Genomic DNA, 21,227 nt, shown 5'->3' with positions numbered 1-21,227 from the left:
AGAGGTTCCAGCTGTCATTTTATGAGTGAAAGTGTGAGGGGCCTTTTAACACCTGCCTCCTCAAGCTAGGAGCCCCTGTGGCTTGGTTCCTGGAGTCTTCCCAGTCTATGGAGGTCTGGGTCACACATACAGTCAAACTGTATTTTCCCCATCTTTGCCAGATTAAGTAGCTGGCCCCCTATCTGTCCTGTGCAGACCTTGCCACACTGATCCATGAAATGGTCACCTCTAGGCTAGATTACTATAACTCGTTCTATGTTGGCCTGCCCTTGATACTGCTCCGGAAACTGCAGCTGATCCAGAATGCAGCCGCGAGAGTCCCCACCAGAACCCCAGTGAAGGAACATTTCAGACCTTTTCTCTACCAACTGTACTAGTTACCGGTTGAATTCTGGATTGTTTTCAAGGTTTCGGTATTAACCTTCAAGGCTTTGAGTGGTCTAGGACCAATCGTATCTACAGGACCGTATCTTCCATACTGCCCACGGAGGACCTGTCGGTCCTCTGGGAGTAATCTGGTGATCTCAGCCTCAAAAAATATAGCTGAGCCTACCAGAGCTTAGTCACTCCATATGGTGAACGGCTCTGGTGGCATGGAATGGAATGCACTTCCCACAGATATTAGAGCCCTGTGGAAGATCAACCAATTCTGCAGGGCTTGCAAGACCAAATTATTCCACTGGGCATATAATTGAAGCGGATATAGTTGTTGAAATCTGTCAGCCCTAATACTCATCTACCTTCTGCTCTCTCTGAAAATAAGCAGCATACCCGGAAAATGGGCCATAGTAGAGGTTTTGCTAAAGTGCGAAATATAAGGCATCCCCCAAAAGTAAGACGTAGCAAAGTTTTTGTTTGGAAGCATGCCTGACAAACAGAATACAGAAATATAAGACATCCCTTGAAAATAAGACATAGCGCATCTTTGGGAGCAAAAATTAATATAAATTAATATAAGACACTGTCTTATATTTGGGGAAACGGTATATATCTCTTCCTTTTTGTGCACTAAGGTTTGTAGGATAGGGCAGAATGTGGTTTATATGGGTAATGTGAATTATTTAAATTGCCATCAGGGGTTTTTAGTAGTTGTAGTTGAGATAGATTTTTATTTTATGATGTGTCCTAATTACTATTTTAAAGTATTATTGTATGATTTTAATCATGCATGTTAGCCTCTCTGAGCCCAGTTTTGGCTGGGGAAGGTGGGGTATTAAATCAAAACAAATAAAATCAAATTGTGTCTTCTAACAAAAAACCATCATTTAACAAAGACAACAATCAAAGACAGTCTTCAGACTGTCCACAGTTCCTATAACACAGCAACACTCATTCAGTGGTTCGTGTAGTCTTTACTTGCATGTAGGAAGAAGAAAATGGTTGCAACTTTGGCTAGGGCTTTTGAGATCCACTTGAAAGCTCTAGCTTCTAATTCCAGCTGTATTTGGGGGTCGGGGCGGGGCGGAACAATTTCTTAACTGAGAGCCAGCAGGGTAGTGGTCAAGAGCAGGTGGCCTCTAATCTAGAGAACTCCATCATGTTTTAGTGGCAGGAACCTGGAGGGCTATCTGGATGCTGTTTCTCAGGTGGCAAGTAGCCTGAAAGCCTGCATGGGATTGTTGTTAAGAGTGGTGGGGAACCTGGTTTGATTCCCCACTCCTCAACATGAGCTTAACTGGTGAACTGGATTTGTTTCCCTTCTCCTACATTCCTGCTGAGTGACCTCGTGGCTGGGGTCCCTAGTTCCTCCCAGTAATCCCGCCTCCTCTATCCCACCTGCCCTACAAGGCAGTCTGATGTGGGGAGAGGAAGGGAAAAGGAGTTGTTAAGTCACTTTGGGACTCATTATCGTAGAGAAAAAGCGGGGTATAAAATCTTAATCCTTGCCTTCCTCTGGCTAACTTGGAAGCTCAAGGAGGGACTCTTTGGCTGGGGTCCCACCTTCTATCCGAACTCTCTCAACCCCACCTACCTCACAAGGTTGTGGGGAGAGGAAGGGAAAGGAGTTTGTAAGCTGCCTCGCGCCGCCTTACAGGAGAGAAAGGCGGAGTATGCACACTCTCCTCCCGCTCGTCTTCTGAGACGCCCTGCACATGCTCAGAAGCGCCTTTTGCTTCTTTCCAAGCGTGATTAATAGATCCCGGGGGGGTTGAGCCCGGCCGGCCTCCATCGCCTTGTATGGTTCCCTCCCACTGTATCTTTAACGAGGAAGCCGGCCTCCTCCGCAGACCCAGCCCATTGCCGGGCGGGGCGGCCTAGGCCGCCTCTGTCAACGGCTGCCGAGTCTCTTTCCACGGTTGCCTTGGAAGGGGAGCCGCCGACGGAGCCCGGGAGCCGGGCAGGGAGAACAGGGAGCCTCCCCGCCCGCCTGCGGTCGTGCCATGCGATGCCAGGAGCTGCCGCGGATGAGGTAAACGGGGCGAGCCGCCCTTCCGCCCTTCTCTTCCCGGCACGGCCAGTCCGCCCTGCCGCCGCCGCCGCCAGTGCGGAGCCCGCGCTGAGGCTAACGAAGCCCGCCCGCCTGCCTGCCTCCCTCCCCGGCCTCGGAGGTAGCGGAGCCGGCCTGGGCCCGGGGCTGCCTGTGGGGGGAACCGGGAGCGAGTCCTCTCTGGGATGCCCTATGGCGGCCCGGGCAGAGGGAGGCGGGCGGGGGAGCGGGTTTAGGTAAGGGCAGGTGGGGAGACGGGGCGTCGTCGTCCCAGCAAAGGGGGAAGGCTGGGAACGGCCAGGCAAGGGCCAGCTTCTTCAAGGCCCTCTCTGGTACACGGGGAGAACGAGCCTCTGAGCGTATGCAGAGTATGCAAAGTTGCCTTAGGGGCTTGATAGCTGGGGCTTTCGATTTAATAGTTTTAGCGTCTTTTTGTATTTTATTTGCTAGATTTAATATCCCGCCCCTCCCCTTTGGGGCTCCGAGCAGCCTACAACACTTGTAAAAACAATCACACATTTGGAACATTCAAATGTCTCATTAATGAATGCAGGTTGTCAAGCAGCAGCTAATTCCAGTTGTTGTAATTCTCAATATCTGTCTCCCTTTAAGCTTATTTAAAGAACCCTTTTAGTATTTGTGCTTCTTTTTATCCTCTTTTTATCCATCCTTTATGTCATCTATTTTTTGCTGGTCCATGACTGTAATAAAGGTTTAGCTCCAAGCAGGATGGAGCCCCTAAGCCTCTCTTTCTCCAACTTGGCCGCTCCAGGCCTACTAGGATTTAGTATTTGTTGCATGTTCCAACAGCGCGAGAAGCTACTCTTCTAAGGAGAGGTGTAACCCTGTGTGGGGCCAGTGTGGCCGTCACTCAAGTGGGATGGGGGATAAGGCCCGTGGATGGGATAAGGTGCATTGGTCTCTATATGAACTGGGTGTGAAAGCAGAGAGGAGGGGCCGTATCTGGGACTTTAAAAAAAATATAATGTGCTGGTACTAAAATATCAGAAGTAAGACAGAAGACGTGGCTTCTATAGAACAAAGTGTTCTCTCTCTTCCCGCCCTCCCTTGTATGTTGGTTGAGCAGCGATCACAGCTAACTCATACACTGTGGACTAAAGGAATATAGTGCTAAAGGTTGCAACTCATAAGGAAACTGAATCTGTCACGTCTTTTCCCTTCAAGACGAAGGACTGGGGAGAGATTTTTGGTACCTGTGTTTTAACTAGGGGTCTGTGATGCCTTAGAAAGAAGGAAACATGCAACACAAACACCATGGGATGCATGGAAGAAGGTACATGGCTCTAGAGCAGTGATGGCGAACCTTTTCGAGACCGAGTGCCCAAACTGCAACCCAAAACCCACTTATTTATCGCACGCCACCATGGCAGACTTAACTCCCTGAATAATTGAGGTTATAGTATAGAAAAAACAGTTGGTCTCCCAAGGCCCAAGCAAGCATTATTGGGGAGCAAGCTTTGGTGGTAGAAGCTCGGTGGTTTTGCTTTGGGCAACTCGTGCAACGCTTTGAATGTGGGTGAATCACGACCCTAGGAGGGAGCTTGTATCACTCCAGAAGCAAGCTCTCTACTGCTGTTTGCAGTGCTTCTTTACTCCCAGGTAAAGGGACTATCATTCTTTAGTTCTGCCCAAAGTGCACCAGTATGAGTTTCTAATAAGGACGTGAGGTAAGGGGGGGGTCTCTGTCCAACCCTCCCATTCATGTCCTAAGTCTACTTCTGTAGGTTTTTAAACATTTTTAATAAGTTTTTTGGTTTTTGGCCTCAGCAGGTGCATTGTTTTAGGGCTAGCAGCACCAAAACTCTCAGGGATTGTTTTAGGGACTCTCCTGATGATACTACCTGGGGTTTGGTGAGGTTTGAGTCTTAGGGAGTCCAAAGGTGGACTCCTCAGAGGGTGCTCCCCATCTTCCATTGTTTCCAAATGGGTTTGATTAGAATATGGTGGCGGTCTCCTATATCTAGATACATGTGACTACAATTCCTATTATTTCACAGTTACGGCCAATTTGGCCATGCTGGAAGGGGCTGATGGGAATTGTAGTCCATACCATCTGGAGTGCTGCATGTCCACCACCACGGCAATAGAAGATGGGGGTAATATTCTTTGAGTGGTCCATATCTCTTGACTTCCTGAACTTAAATCTTCACCAAACCTGGGAGGTACTCACTCAGGAGAGTCTCTTTACTGATACCACCCAGGCCTTTGTGAAGTTTGGTCCAGGGGCTAAAGCTATGGACTCCTGTGCTGCTGGTGCCCCCATCCTCCATTGTTCTGTAATGGGAGCCAATAGAACATGGGCCATGCATCTCTCTTGAGGGTCCGTATAACTTTGGACAATTCCTGAACCAAACTTCACTTTAAATCTGGGTGGTATCATTAGAAGAGTCTCCTAAAGATAATTCTGAAAATTTAAAAAAGTTTCTAGTTTAACAATTGCACTCTGACAGCAGGTAGCACTCTTGTTTTTCCTTAGATTCTCCTTTTAAACCCATCCCCTTCTGCAGCAGTTGGATTTCCTAGAAGGGAGAATCCTTGAGGTCCCTCAGGTTAAGAAGAAGAAGAATTTGGATTTATATCACCCTTTCTCTCCTTCTGGTAGGAGACTCCAAAGGAGCTTACTTCATGTCTCCCTTTGCCTCTTCCTCCCTCACAACAAAACACCCTGTGTATGGTGGGCTGAGGATAGCTCCCAAAAGCTGCGGGATTTCAGCTCCAAGGGACACCTAGCTGGCGTATGTGGAGGTCTGCTACAGGCTTATCTGAATTCCCCTAGATAAGCCCCTCTTCCTTACAGCTCAAGTGGCAGAGCAGGAACTGTGTCCGGGTTCCCTCCAGATTAGAATGCACTCTGGGGTTCTTAACCACTTACGCCATACTGAAAGTGCGATGCTTTGTTCTGTGGATGGGGGATAATCCATCCTAAAACAGTACCACTTTACTGCTATTGACCCAGGGACTTGACCCAGATTATCCCTTTCATGTGGATTTTAAAAGGAGAATTTGGGCCTTCAGCCTAGTGTTCTCACAAATCTGAAAGTGATGCAGCTTGGGGTGCATTCCCAGCTATCAGCAGCCAGCTGCGGAAGCTGGGGGCACTCAGATTTTGCACCGGGCTCCATTTTCCCTCTATGTCTCTGCCCAGAGGGGAGGGCAGAAGGAACTGCCGGCTGGGAGGGCAGGGCAGGGCAGGACAGTCTGCCGTCCCCAGCCTTGGAGAGCTGCTTTTATAAGCGCTAGACCAGGGGTGGGGCTTGGGGAGGCGTGGCCATCCCCTAGGGGCAGGTGGGGGTGTGGCCCCACCCCTGAAACCCCCCCTTAAAAATCTATACCTATGTCCCTCGGGTTTAACAGCTCTTAACAGGGTTACCTACACTGCTTCCCCAAAACTAGGTCTTAGGTTTAATTCTAATAATCTCCCTGAAATAATTGCACTGTTATCACATGACGAACTCTGTGCACACATGCCCACAGAGAGGGCTCTGAATGCCACCTGTGGCACCCGTGCCATAGGTTCGCCACCACTGTTCTAGAGACATTCGTTTTCGGATGGTTACTTTTCAATTAATTTATTTTAATTTTATTTATACAGTCATAGACCAGATCATAAAGATAGTTAACAAAATGTACAACCTACCAAATATTATGATGTCCAGACTGGTTAAGACTAAAATGAAACTATGTAAAACCATATAAAACATCAGTTCATAGTACAAAATCTAATAAAATCTTATCTTCGTAAAAACTGTTGAAAAAATAATTTAACTAAGTTAAAACCATTATGATAAGAATTACCTCTTGTTCATTTTACAAATACTCCAAGGTGACTTTTGGAAGTGATAATACATTATTAATAAGTTAGTTGTGAGGTGGAGAAAAGGGGTGCATTCCCACTGAGAATGAAGGAGAGTTTACCCTGATTGGGAAGATTCTTGCTTTCAAAATGCCACAGTTTATAGGATGTACGCTTGCTGATGGATGACCTGAATTCTTGATAGATTGTTAGGGTGAAGATAGGTGTTAACAGCAAGTCTCATGGTTAGGAGGGTTTTGTTTGATTCTTTCCTCTGGGGCTGAAGCTTTCCAGTAAATAGATTAGTAGGTGCAACCACAGGAAAGTTGTTTTCACTTTGTCTGCGGATTAGTCTCTGTTGTCAATAAGTGGGGATTTTTGCTGTGCGTCTTTGAACCGCAGCTGAGTTCAGACAGCAAAATATCTGAGCATTACTACATGAGAGGAGGGGGCGGTTTGTAGGTTGATCACAGATACAAACATGGCTGTGTTCAGTTTTTACAGCTGGATTAGGTGCTTTTCTGTTCTGATTATCCATCTGGTGGAATTATTTCCGACTCGTATAATCAGATCAAAGTTCATAGTTGTAAAGATTTAGAATTATTGAGGTAGGAACAACATGGTTGAAACCGACCAACCCTTCCTCCGGTGTTTCTTCGCAGCGCTTCAACTTGGTAAGAGCAAAGCTTTTGAAAATTAAAATGGTTGTTTCTCTTTGGAGGACTTCTAATAATCATTCATTCTGTAGTAAAATATCAAATTGTGTTTGCTGGCTTCACGGAAGACCTTTTTTTAAACCAAGCCGCTAGCCATTTTTTCTTGCTACATGAATTTATTCATGTCTCTGCAAGTAACTGTATTGTTTTGTGGGTTCCCCTCTGGTAGTCGAAAATGCTATATTTTCAAGCCAACCAAATGCCAGCTATAAAAACAACTGAATTTAGACTTTATAGAGACAGAAAGTTACTTTGTACCTCATTTTTGTAAAAATTTGCTGACAGAAAGATACTTTGTACCTCATTTTTGTAAAAATTCGCTAAAAATTGCTGATTCCTCTACCATGTATTTCTAAGATTTGTTAATAATTTCTATACTAATAGTGTAGTCGGCTAATCTTTGGATATTTAAATCTGGTGGTTGAAGCTGCGAATGTGCAGCCGTGTCTTTCTACAAACCTGAAAAAGCCCCTGGCTTTGTACAAAAATGTGAAATCTAACAAGAAAACAACCGGGGGGGGGGGGGGGTTGAAACCCTCCCCAAAGTTAAAAGGAGTGCCTGTGGCTTTAAGCAAGGGGTTCCCTCAGTAGCTGTTGCTATAGGCAACTACAGCACTATAGGCAACCACAGTATCCCAGCTTTCATTTTCTGTGAGTTGAAGCAAAGGGCCCTTTCCAGACCTTTGAGGGAGGGTACCTTGCTGCCAGATCTGACTAGGGTTGCCAGCTTCAGGTTGGGAAATTGCTGAGGATTTTGTGGTATAGTCTGAGGAGGACAGGGATTGGGGAGGGAAGGCTACAATTCCCAGTGAGGGCATACAACGCCATAGAGTCCCCCTCCAAAATCGGTATTTGCTGTTTCTTTGCCTCGGGACAGATCTCTGCTTGCCCCCGAAGTTCAGATGTAATTCTGGGATTCCATTCGCAGGTTTCACCCGGAGGTTGATAACCGTAGACCTGGCAGCAACTTCTGGGTGACTTGATACCACCTGATTTGCATGACTCTACTAGGCCTGACTGCTTGCTGCTGTTCAACAGCAGCCGCCTTCTGAAAACCAGTAGGGTATAGCACAAGGGTGTCCAACTCTGGCACCCCAGATGTTCATGGACTACAATTCCCATCAGTCCCTGCCAGCATGGCCAGTTGGGGCTGATGGGAATCGTAGTCCATGAACATCCGGGGCATCAGAGTTGGACACCCCTGGTGTGGCAGATAGAGCTTCAGAGAGTAGGAGACTCAGGTTCGAATCACCATCTCCCTGTGGAATCTCACTGGGTGATTTGGGGCCAGTCACATAGTGTCAGACATAGCCTACTCCACCGGGTTGTTGTGTGGATAAAAAGGAGAGGAGAGTAATGCAAGCCACTTTAGTCCTCTCTATGGAGAAAGGTGAAGTACAAATGAATTAAATAATAAACATAGCTGAAGATGAGGCAGGTGAAAGGCAGGTTAGCTTAATGGGCTGAGAAGGGGAAAGAAATCGTAAAAGGTGAGAGAATGTGGCGTCGTTGCCAGGATGGGCGTGAAAAGAGGAAACAAAAGTGGGAGGGGGGATACTGGGAAAGGGGAGCAGTTACTGGGTTCTACAGGTGGGCGTCTGGTTCTAGTCGGCTCGCGACTCATCAACAATCTGGGCTTCAACATTTTCCTATGCTAGAGGTGGGCTGCTGACAGTAACGCGGGCGGAAGCGGGAGGAAACGCCTCAGACAAAAAGCGCGAGCATAAAGATGGGTTGGCTATTGAGTGGGAAGTTTACAGGGTGTAAACTCCAAGTTAAGAAGTACGCAGAGATTTGGGGGATGTGGCTTTTCGTCCAGGGAGGGTGGAGTTTGAGAAAGGATGGGACCTCAGAGAGGGTACAATACCATAGGCACCACCAAAAGCAGCCATTTCCTACATGGGATTTAGGATTGCCGATCTCCAGGTGAGGGGTGGCGATTATCTGGAATTACCACTCTTTTTCAAATGGCAGAATTATTATTATTATTATTATTATTATTATTATTATTATTATTATTATTATTATTATTATTTATTATTATATTTATTATATTTATTATATTTATTATATTTATAAACCGCCCTCCCCCGAAGGGCTCAGGGAGGCGAACAAACAAATAGATAGAGCACAAATAAAATCAAAATTTTAAATAGTCATTAAATATGGCTCTATAAGAATTCAGTTCCCCTGGAGAAAATGGCTGCTTTGGAGGATGGACTCTATGGCATTATATCCTGCTAGATTGTTTCCTTCCCCCAACCTTGGCCTCCCAAGGCTGTACCCCCAGAACCTTGAGCTGGCAACGTGAGGGGAACCGATTTCTGAATTTAGAAGATCTGTTGTGATTTCAGTAGATTGTCAGGGTTCTGTAAGTCGGCCGCCCTAGAAAGAGAAAAGGAAGCAGGAAAAGGAGAGGTTATGGGACTTTCAGAAAAGGGAAAGGAGAAATAGTAGGGGAGCGGGAAAGAGATTTCACTGGCAAGTCTTTGCAGATTCCCACTTTAAAGCCAAGCCAACTAATTCCATGTATAATTCTTCCTGCAACTGAGTCCATAAAATAAAACCAGCATATGTTCTAAAGAACATTTCTTCTGCTGCTTCTGCTGCTTCTGCTGCTTCTGCTGCTTCTGCTGCTTCTGCTGCTTCTGCTTCTGCTTGAAATTAAAAGGCCAAAGGAGAAGTGTTGTCTTGGTTCTTCAGTGATTGATATATTGCTCCTGGGGGGAAGTGTGATGGGTCAGTACATGGAGAAGAGATATAGCGTGCAATATGTCCTGATCATTGGAACTTTACATGCATACTTACTGAGGTCCATCATTATCAAGCTGCACAAACCAGCTAGACAGCAGCTGCCTATTTTCTTCTTCAACCCAACTCCACAATAAGAGTGGCCTTGCGACATAGTGAACAGCAGTCATCCCTTACGGGATTGTGTCACATTTACTGGGCATAAAGTCCATCTGCAATGCAGTCCTGAAAATGTTTGCTCTAAAGTGTATCTCAGTTGTTGGTAAGGGCTGAGGACATAGGGCAGTGATGCTGAAACATTCTTGGCACTCTAGATGGTTGCGGATCAGGTTCTCATCAGTTTTCTCCTTTCCCAGCATGGCTTACAATTGGACCATTCTGGCAGGGCCAGAAGTGGGAAATTCCAGTCCATAACATCTGGAGTGCCAAAGGTTTGCCACCATGGACATAGGGGAACTAGAAGCAGAGCTGTCCCCATAAGCGATTGCGCAAAACTCTATGTGGAGCTTTATGCACTGTACATAAGGCTGCCTCTGAAAACTATTCAGCTGGTACAAAACAGAGCCTCTAGCCTGCTGACACCAGCCAGGTAACAGGGACTTTGTGTCTCGCTTATTATACCAACTTCACTGGCTACCAGTAAATATCTGAGCCTAATTCAAAGTCCTGGTCCAGTGGTGGTGAACCTATGGCACGGGTGCCAGAGGTGGCACTTGAGCCCTGGCTGCTATGGGCAGCAATGCACACAGTAGAGTTCGGCTGTGGGAAGCGGAAAATCACCCTCCTACACTTCCATTAACATTATCTAGGGCTGGACTATCACGGCTTTGGCATGATGTGCATGCACCACGGCAAGCAGGGAGGACTCAGCTGCTGGGCCTGGTGCCTGTGCTCCGGGTGGCTGCTTCCCAAAAGGGGTGGGGCAGAGGAGGCAGAGATGCTAGAGAGGCATAGAGCGGTGCACACGAGACTTGCTGGAGGCTAGAGCAGATAATACTGCAGATAATAGAGCTGATAATAAAACTAAGACCTCGTTTTGGGGAAGCAGCGTAAACTGAGCGCTGTTAAACCCCACTGATTTCATGGGAAGAACTAAAGCGTGATCCTTTACCTGGGAGTAAGCTTGGCTGCTGACAATGGGGCTTGCTTCTGAGTAACCCCTCCTAGGGTTGTGATTCACCCATTTGAAGTGATGCATGGTTTCTTCACCAAGCTTACTCTCGAGTAATGCGCACCTTGGAGCCAACCGTTTTTTCTAAACTAAAACCTCAGTATTCAGGTTAAATTGCCATGTTGGCACTTTGCGATAAATATGTGAGTTTTGGGTTGCAATTTGGGCACTCGGTCTCGAAAAGGTTTGCCATCACTGTCCTGGTCATTGCCTACAACGCCCTTCATGGGGTTGGGACAGGTTACCTGATGGACTGCCTATTTGCATATAAATCTGCTCTTTTATCAAGATGACATGGGGAAGGCTGTCTCTCCATCCCATCAGTACATTTCATAGGGACTTCTTCGTGGTGGCACCTAGATGCTGGAACATTCTTCCTATAGAAGCCTTGTTTGCTCCTTCCTTGCTACCGTTCTGTCATCAGGTGAAAATGTTTGTATTTTGGGCAGCATTTAACATCACATTCTAACGACTGAGAGCTTAGTAAGTCATGGTTTAGGTTTTTCAAGGTGTATTTTATTGTATTCTTGATTTTTTTTACAGTAGTTTGTGGGTTTTATTGTGTTTATTGTGTTGGATTATTGTACTTGTATTCTGTAAGCTGATTTGAATATGGACTATAGTAAGGTGGGGTATAAACACTTTTAATAATTAATAAAAATTCTGGACCTAGTATGGATAAAAATGATGATGGGTCTTAATGAGGGTAGATTAATGTAGAGTATGCGGGTTATTAGGGTAGCATTGTCTAATGCACCCTTATAAATAAAATTTATTTATTTATTTATCAGTCTTATAGGACCACTCTAACTCTCGGTTGGCCTCCTTGGGCAGAGGGACAACATACAAAATAAATACCTGCTACATAATGGACTGTAAATAAATGGCTAAAATGCAGCACCAATAACAACGACAAACAACAATGCCTGCAACAATTCCTATTAGACTCCTCCCTCTAGAAGGGGAGAAAAGAAATGGGCCCATAGATGGTAGTGGGCCCTCCTGGGAGGCGATCACACAGAGAAAGGCCCTTCTGCACTAGAAGTTGTCTCTTGCACCTTAGCAGGGGAGGAACCACCAGGAAGACACCCGTGGACTACCAAGAGGAACACCCCCCCAGGCAGGTACATATGGATGTCACACCCTGAAGTTAAGCTCAGAATTCAGACTCCTGCGCTATATGCCATGTGCTGCTGACAGTTGCTTTTGACTTGCCTCTGTTGCAGATGTATGGTGCTGATTATGTTCTAATCTAGTCCTATCATAGTTGAATAACACAGTACTTCTGAAAATCTGGATTCCCTGTAAACAATGTGAACTGTCCATTATATTTTACTTCTTCCCTTCCTCTAAAAAGGCTTAAGTTTGGTTCTCTCTGCCTCCATTTTATCATAACAACACAATTAGACTGAAAGGTGGTGACTGGGCCAAGGTCTGCCACACTCACCAGTAAGTTTCACGACTGGGTCTGAATCTGAGCCATCAACGCCTATTCTTCCAGTTCCAGTCTTGAGTCAGTCACAGTTGAGTTCTGAGTTACCCAGATTATAAGGCAATCGACTGATGCATGGGGGTTGAGTAACAATTGAGGATTACAACTGGACAAGATGTTGTGATTGAATCTCCCCAGCAGTTTTAAAGCTCAGTTGCTGTCACAGACCTTGCTTGTATGATTGGGGGGGTTGGGAGCGTGGACTTAATCCTCCCCCCCCCTTTGACAATTTCCTCCAATGTGATTATAGTGTTGCCTCGTTTGCTTGCTTCAGTAAGTTCAAATGCCGCATTATCCTGCACTGGAAACAGCCACAGTTGTGCACTTTCACGGCCTCCAGGCTTGATTGATGAAAAAAAATTATTTTCACATTGACTCTTCTGCGGAGGAAGAAAAAGCGCCATAGATTTATTTCTGATTGTTTTGCTAACACGAATCCAATCTCATGTGGCTGTTGCGATTGCTTTGTTTGCACGGTAATTGGGGAGTCATAAGTTGTTGTGTAAGCAGGATACTAATTCCTCCTATCCTTAATCGGCTCCTTTTTAACAATGACATTAAACAGACAGGAACAATCTGAATCTCTTCAGAAATGCCAGCTTTCAAACTGTTGGTATTGATTTGGTGCATTTCTGAAAAGGCTGCTGTTCTGGCTTTTGAGACGTTGAGCTCCATCTCAAAGCAGCGGTTGGAGACATCAGGCAACATCAAGGGAGGCCTTGGCCTCTGTGCCTTGTCGTTAGACCTTAGAGCACAGATGTCAAACTTTCGCCCCTCCAGATGTTATGGACTACAGTTCCCATCATCCCTGCGCAGGGAACATGTAATTAGAGCTGTGAATCCATAACTTTATCTGAGAGAACTTTCTAGATTGACACTAGCCAATGCTATAGAGGAATTGGTTGGCTGTTATGGGAAACAGGATGGTGGACTACATGGAGCGCTGGTCTGATCCAGCAGGTCTGTTCGTATCTCTGTGCTTAGCCGGCAGCTGGATACAGCATTCCTAACATGAAAGCAGCTGGTATGTGAGAAGATCATAATTTTGTATGCTGAAATTTGTGAGACTTTTTTAAATAGGAGATTTGCCCCTGAACTGCATAAAGGGCTAGTCTTGCAACAGTCATCCTGGCCAGTGGTTGATGTGGGTGGGGGGTGAACATTCAGCAGGAGTAGCTTGTCCTGTACTCTGCTATTTCCACATGAAGACATTAATCTGATCAGTTGAAGTGCAACTTAGCTTATTTGTATTCCATTTATATCCCACCACCTTCCCTCGAACATGAAAAGATTCAGTCCCAGGGCGAGTGTGCTACACACGGATTTAAACAAACAATGTATAACAATAGAAGTCACTAACATTAATTGAAAACTAACACTTGGCCATCTTGAAATCTAACAAAAGATCACAGGGGAATTGGCATATCAATGTGTTGGTTTGTCAGCCTTACTAGATGGCAAACCACCCTATAAAAAACATCATCCCCCACCTCCTTACAGTCCCTTTACTTGGGACTGTCAGATTATGGGGGGAAAGGTTAAGAGGAGGGAATAATGCAAAGTGTGATATGTGTGTTGATGGTAAGGGGTGGGTGGGTGGCAGATAGAACTGGCCAGACTGAGGGCCTCAACCAAAGGCCTATCTCTGTCTTACAGGCCCTGTGGAACTGGTTAAGGTCCTCCAGGGCCCTGGTGTCAGCCAACAGAGAATTCCACCAGGCTAGAGCCAGGGCAGAAAAAGCCCTGACTCTGGTCGAGGTCAATCTAACGTCCTTGGGGTCAGGGACCACCAGAAGATTTCTATCAGAAGACCAGAGTGTCCTCCACGGGCAACATGGGGTGATGCAGTTCTGCAAATACAAAGGTCTCAGACCACTCAGGGCCTTAAAGATCAGCATCTTGAATCAGAACTTTGAATCCACTGTTAAACAACATTGGGGAGAGGATAACCAAGTGGGTGCCATTGGGATGTCCCCCTTCCCCTCCCTCCTGCCAAGTGTAACTTGCTGTCCCTGGTCCTGGAGAAATGAGGCCAGCCATTTCAAAATTGTTCCTTGGATCCCAGCATCAGCCAAGCAGTGGGTCAAGAGATGGTGATCGACCCTGTTAAATTCTGCGATGCGATCTAATAGCACCCTTCTCCTAATTTGGTGTCATCTGCAAGTTTGACTAGCATGCCCTCTATTCCATCATCAAAGTCATTGATAAAAAATATTAAATAGTACTGGGCCTAGGACAGAGCCCTGTGATACCCCACTGGTCACCCCTCTCCAGGATGAAGATGAGCCATTGGTGAGCACCCTTTGAGTTCAGTCAGTCCAACCAAATTACAAGTCCATCCCAACAGTGGCTCTGTCTAGCTACATTGCCTTTTACTTGGTAAGCTTGCTTACAAAGTGAATATTATGGGGAACCTTGTCACAAAAGGCCTTACTGAGAAATCAAGGTATGCATCTCCTCTCAACTTCACCTGCCAAGCTTGTCGTGCTATCAAAACAAGAAGTAAGATTGGTCTGGCATGACTTGTCTTTGAGCAACCTATGTTGACTTTTAGATATCTACTAACATCTTTATGTGAAATGGAGTACAATAGTGTGGCATGGGCTTGGAGAAACATTGTAACAACATGCCAAAGTTTCACAAAACGAGCAGAAACTTTGCTACTGCCAAGCACTGTGTGTACTTCTATTCTACCCGCTCAGTGGTGGGAATAGGGAAGGTTATTTAGTAACAGTTCCAGAAAACACTATACCATTAAAGCTGAGCAAAGCAAAGATAATTACAACAAAACCCAACAAAATAATAACATCAGACCTAAAACAACTAACAACAAATAAACTCAGCATACACCCATATAAAACATCTAAGACCTGCCCATCCCAAGAGACAACTACAGGAGGGGAAGAGGAAGTGATCCACAAACCAGCCAATAGGAAATCAAAAGAGGCCTGGAGTGCAATAGCAAACTCCCCATTAGCTGGTCTCAGAAGAGACAGCAAACCAAGTCGAAACAGGGCAAGAGCTTCTCAGGAACAGAGCGATTCCCATCCATTCAGTGTAGCGTTCCATGTGCGCTTGATTTAAGACCCCTCATCTAATTTTTCTGCAGAGGTTCTTCATAGATTTGAAGATAGAAAACAAAAAGTCTGCACAGTTGGTATGTGGGGTGGGGGAAACTTTACATTACAGCATCAGTTACCCCACTACTAACATCTTTATGTGAAATGGAGTACAATAGTGTGGCATGGGCTTGAAAGGATGCCGCTGTTAGCATCCCCTCTCCTGTATTACGCTTACTCATAATGCTTACTAATGTTAAAGTTTGGGGAAGATTGGCCATCCTTTGTCAAGAACACAACTTTCTTTATTGTTGAAGGGAGCCATCATCACATAGCTTCACTTGAGCAAAGTCTCTTGCATTTATAGGCGCAGTGACCTCTTGCTTGTAATGCAAACAGGTTGCAACCAGCCTTCCTACTCAGTTCTGACTGTGTAGAATTGGTTGGTCTGTCAAGCTGAATGGCTTACAGCAATAGTATAAAAAAAACTTCTAATCTTATTTCTCAGTATTTAAAGCTATTATGTATATATATAAACCTTTAATGGCATAATTAAAACAACTGCAAGATAACAGCAACAATGGCAACACCAGTACAGTGGAACCTTGGTTTTCTTTGGTAACTGGCCGTCAAAAGAATGCATTAGAAAGCCGGGGAAACCCGATGAAAACTGAGGCAAACTTCTTCCATAGAGAATCAAATGTAAATCCAATTAATCTGTTCCTAGCCTGCTCCAAAAAATACCAAAAACACATTTTTGGTGAATAAACATAGTGTTTAATGCTGAAAACAGTAACAAACAATAACACTGGGACCAGCTCCAAAGCCAGTGGACCAATGTTGCACCGGAAAGCTGTCCAAAGAGGTCTGTTTCTGACACCTCTTTACGATTTGTCTGAAATGGGGCAAGCCATTGTCATTAAACAAGTTTATTTATTTATTTATTTATTTATTTTATTTGTTTCACTTTTATAATTACGCCCCTCCCAAGGACAAGCTTAAATAGCTTTGTCCGAATTTGGTTACCTCTCCACAGAAGCCCTGCACCTTACTCGCAGATCAAGTAGAAAAGCAGAGGCAAATCAATGAAAATCGAGACAAATTTTTCAGTGAAAAAAATCGATGAAAACCAAAATTGATGAAAACAGAAGGCAATGAAAACCGAGGTTACACTGTATGATGTCTGATGACCCTCATTACAGTTATGACCGTTTGTTAACAGAAGAGGCACAAACAAAAGCGCTTCCAATGCTCTTGCAGCATCCACAATCCAACATGGTTACCTACAATTGATAAATCGAAAGTGAAAATCAATGGGAGGAAAACTTTTATACACGGATGTGATATTTATTTCTAAGCTAAGCTGGTGTAGCGAGCAGGCAATATAATATCACGTGTTGGATCGATTCTTCATAGGCTGAGCTACAGGGACAAAGTCTTTCGTTAAAGGGCACTTTCTGTATTCTACCCTGAGTGGTAGCTGAAGGGAGAATATTGCACCTGGCAAGAGTTAGAGCTTGTCGTAGTTTGGGTTCTAAAACCAAATGGAAATATCTGGCCCTGGTATGTGGTTTTAACAGCATCCCCAAGTGCAAGGGTGAGCAACGTTTATTTGCCTGCTGCATCAGGTAGCTATACTCAAGATCAAATAGTCTCTTTTTGATGGTCAGCTATTTAAAGCTATTGTTGACACATGGTAGTGGTTTCCATCGCAGGATAATCTTGAGTTGTTTAGCTGTTGCAGATGCAGATATATAGTACAACAGTCATAGGGCTTGGCAAGTTCCCCCACATTTTTCCCATCCCGCTCCCCACCACTATCCATCACTCCCATGTTCTACTGGAGACTTTTCCAGTTTTTCCCCCCGAATAGGCGTGATAGTCTGTTTTTCAGATTCTGATTCCCCAGCTTTCATTATAAAACAGAAGTAAATCTCCCACCCACCCCTTTTTTTTGTGGAGATATAAGGTGAAAGGCATATGTCTGCTTGAAAGGGGCGAGAGACTTTTTAAAAAATGAAAGCTGGTAATTGAGAGAGGCAGAAAACAATAAAGCCCTCCACTGGTATAGCCACTACAGTGGAAGGGCTACAGCAGGGGCGTGGGGCGGGGGAAATGGAGCTGGCAGGACCAAGAAGATCAGAACTTTCCCTTCCACAAGAGTGTCAGACTGGCTCTCTGTAATCATTCCTGAAAAATGATATGGAAGGTTTGGGAAGGCTTGCAGGAGAGATTTTTATTTATTTATTTATTTAATTTGGTATACCGCCCTATCCCCGAGGGGCTCAGGGCGGTGCACAATATAAAACTTCATAAAATCATATACATACAGTTTAAAACGACAATTAAATCCTAAAACAGCGTCCCAGAAAACCCTTACCTAACCCTCCCAAAACCGGGTAATGGGTCCCATGGAACCAGTGGGGAGGGGGGTGTTGGGGCACCCTCAGCGATGGGGTGCCCCAACCAGAGATGGGGAACCAGAGGCACCCTCAGCGATGGGGTGCCCCAACCAGAGATGGGGAAAATCTGGAAGGTTCATGCTGTTGTGGGAAAGTTGGGGGGGTGGGGCTTGCTTCCCACCAGCATGCAAGCTATGGCAGGCAATCCATGTCAAGATAACTGGTAAGTATTAAAACTTGCTGAAGGGCGCTGGCTTTCTGAGGCTGCTACTTTGGGTAGGAAAGGGGGGAACTGAAAATGCCAACTGCAGCTGACCTTGAGCATACTGATTCTTCCGAGTTCCTAGGCATTGTTCCAAATAACTCTCTACCCTTGAATGGAGAGAAACCGAGGTGCCCAAAGTTTATTCTTCAGAAGTTTACACTTTCCCCATTTGAAGGGAAAAACAACTTCAGTCCCAAAGGGTGGCTTACGCAAGTAGAACAGGCATTCAGACAGTTTGTAAATGGCTGAAACCAAACAACCAAGGAATCTTCTTTTAACTATTTGTAGAGAATTTGGTCTCGGCTGAAAACCAGCTCTGTCTTCAGGCTTCTAAGCGTGTAACAAAAACTACCTCTGCTTCCATCAAGTCAATTGATGGCTGGGCAGAAAGCACAGGTATTATTATTATTATTATTTATTTGATTTAATATACCACCCTATCCCTGAAGGGCTCAGGGCGGTGTACAATATAAAACATCATATATAAAATCATAAATATAATTTAAAACAACAGTTATGTCCTAAAACAGCGTCCCACAGTAAACCTCCTTACATAATAGGCCCCCCCCTCCCAAGAAGAATAATAGTCTCAATGATGACCCAGGGACCCATGTGAGGCAAATGAGGAGGGGGCTGGGGCACCCTCAGCAGCTGGTCTCTCCAAAGGCCTGGTGGAACAGCTCAGTCTTACAGGCCCTGCAGAATTCCCCAAAGGTCCCTTGGGCAGAGGCCCGGACCCAGCTGGAGGAGGAGGCAGGTTCCACACCAGGCCGGCGCCAGGAGCCATTAAAGGCCCCTAGCCCAAGTGAGCCAGGCCAACTGCATCGTGAGAGCCAGGGACCTCCAGTTGGGCAGTTGGAGTGGTAAGTTGGGGCAGGGACATATGGGGAGTATCTGGTCCCGAAAGGTAATGCGAGGATCCTACAGACATGGTAAGGCCTTAAAAGGTCAACACCCATACCTTGAAGAAGATGATTCAGAATTCCAACTGGAAGCCAATGCAGGCGTGCTGCAACACAGGGTTGAATATGTTCTCGGAAAGCCTGTGAGCAAGCGAGCCGCCATATGTTGGACCAATCTGTTCCCAATTTCCGGATCAAACGCATGAGGGAAGGCCCGCGTGAAACAGCAAGTTACAAAGGGGCTAGTCCTAGCCTATGGAGGTGACTGCGTTGCGTGGACTCAAGCAGTGGCTAGGTCAGCATTGGAGAGGAAGGGAGCCAACCATCCGGGCCTGGCCTGTCGAAGGTGGAAAAACGCATGAACCAGTGTGTAATAATGGGCCACCTGGGTCTCCCATTGAAAGAGATGAATCCAGGAGTGGACCCCCCCAGGCTGCTGACGGAGCCAGTCGGCATGGCCAATATGACCCCCTCCCACACCGGCGGCTGGAAAACCCCTCCCCCCTCCGACCAAGCCAAAGGATCTCCGTCTTCGATGGATTGAGTTTTAACCTGCTCTGTTGCAACCAACCAGCGACTTCCTCCAAACAATGCTGTAGAGCTGCAGGGGCGACGACAGCTCCCCCCTCCATCAATAGAATGGGCTGAGTGTCATCAGCATACTGATGACAGATCAGCCCAAAACTCCGTACCAACTGAGCAAGGGATCGCATGTAGATGTTAAATAACAGTGGCATTACGAAGAGTGGCACACCGCAATAAAGCGGGCACCTCCGGGAAGCTTGGTCCCCGCACCACACTTGTTTTAGTAGTTTTAGCTCTCCGCTTTTCCGCTTTCCATAGAAGCTAACATTCTCAGCAGCACACGTAGGCATTTCTGGCATTTCTTGTTTTCTGTAGAATTTCCACAGGTACCAGGGCCTGCAGGCCCTCCGTATGGCAGGCCTCCTCGGGAAATGCGCCCCAGCCTCTCCTGAGAGTAAGCACCCAGCAGCTTTAGGTTGTGGTGATAACTTTGTGCACCTGCCTGCCTGCTGCTACAAATCACTCTAGGTCAGTGGTTCTCAACCTTCATAATGCCGCAACCCTTTAATACAGTTCCTCATGTTGTGGGACCACCCCAACCCTAACATTTATCCATTTTACAGATGGAGAACACTGATGCAGAGAGTCTTAGGCGACTCCTGTAAAAGGGTCCGACCCCCAAAGGGGTCACGACCCACAGGTTGAGAACCACTGCTCTAGGTCCAGGATTGAATCCAGGGAGTGTTTCTGTGGCAGGAAAGATTTCTGCTTGTGAAGCATGATTTCTTTACCTTCTGCTCCGAGGGGACCTGAGAACATCATTTCAGGAAGATTGTTTTCAGCTGGTAGTGGGAAAGGCAGGGAAGTTTGTTCTGTGGGTGGAAATCTTTTGTCCATGGAAATGCTCAGTTGGGCCCAGCCTGTGCATTGCTGGTGGCAAGGCCGAAGCTCAGACCCGTGGGTGCATTATGCAGAAGTTGGATACTCCAAGCAGTTGGAGAAGCCAAGGCACAAATTAATATTGGTTGTTTTAACTCCATGCACTTCCAGGAATATGGTTGGTAGAAACAACTACTTAAGTAGGAGTGGCGGTTTAAGGGTAATGAACCTTTTGTTGCCAGAATTCTGGGAAGAGTGTAGTTCTTATGTTTACTGTCCAAGAGAAGCTACCGCTGTTCTTTGAGAGGGAACCATTTCCATCAATTGAAAGAAGTGATTCTCACAAGCAGACTGTGGGAGATGGTAAACCTTGGGAGCAGCAGTGGCGTAGTGGTTAAGAGCAAATGCATTCTAATCTGGAGGAACCGGGTTTGATTCCCCACTTTGCCACTTGAGCTGTGGAGGCTTTTCTGGGGAATTTAGATTAGCCTGTGCACTCCCACGCACACCAGCTGGGCTAGTCACAGCTTTTTGGAGCTCTCTCAGCCCCACCCACCTCACTGGGTGTTTGTTGTGAGGGGGGAAGGGCAAGGAGATTGTAAACCCCTTTGAGTCTCTTACAGGAAGAAGAAGAAGAATTTGGATTTATATCCCCCCTTTCTCTCCTGCAGGAGACTCAAAGGGGCTTACAATCTCCTTGCCCTTCCCCCCTCACAACAAACACACTGTGAGGTAGGTGGGGCTGAGAGAGCTCCAAGAAGCTGTGACTAGCCCAAGGTCACCCAGCTGGCATGTGTGGGAGTGTACAGGCTAATCTGAATTC

General features: G+C 45.9%; 1 protein-coding gene across 2 annotated transcripts in view; it reads left to right on the top strand.

The window, feature by feature from the left end:
* Window positions 1-2,217: 2,217 nt before the first annotated feature.
* The window catches only part of TEX2 (testis expressed 2), a 150,322-nt gene continuing 131,312 nt past the window's right edge, over window positions 2,218-21,227 (top strand). The window contains exon 1 of one of the 2 annotated variants that reach the window (XM_048488706.1): window positions 2,218-2,410. The gene's annotated coding sequence lies outside the window, so the exon portion shown is untranslated. The remainder of the gene's footprint in view (window positions 2,411-21,227) is intronic. The other variant, XM_048488705.1, reaches the window with a different exon arrangement.

This window comes from Sphaerodactylus townsendi, linkage group LG03 (assembly GCF_021028975.2).
Source record: "Sphaerodactylus townsendi isolate TG3544 linkage group LG03, MPM_Stown_v2.3, whole genome shotgun sequence".
Classification (NCBI taxonomy): Eukaryota; Metazoa; Chordata; class Lepidosauria; order Squamata; family Sphaerodactylidae; genus Sphaerodactylus; species Sphaerodactylus townsendi.
The sequence above is the reverse complement of the archived record's forward strand: the minus strand, read 5'-3'. Positions and strand labels throughout refer to the sequence as shown.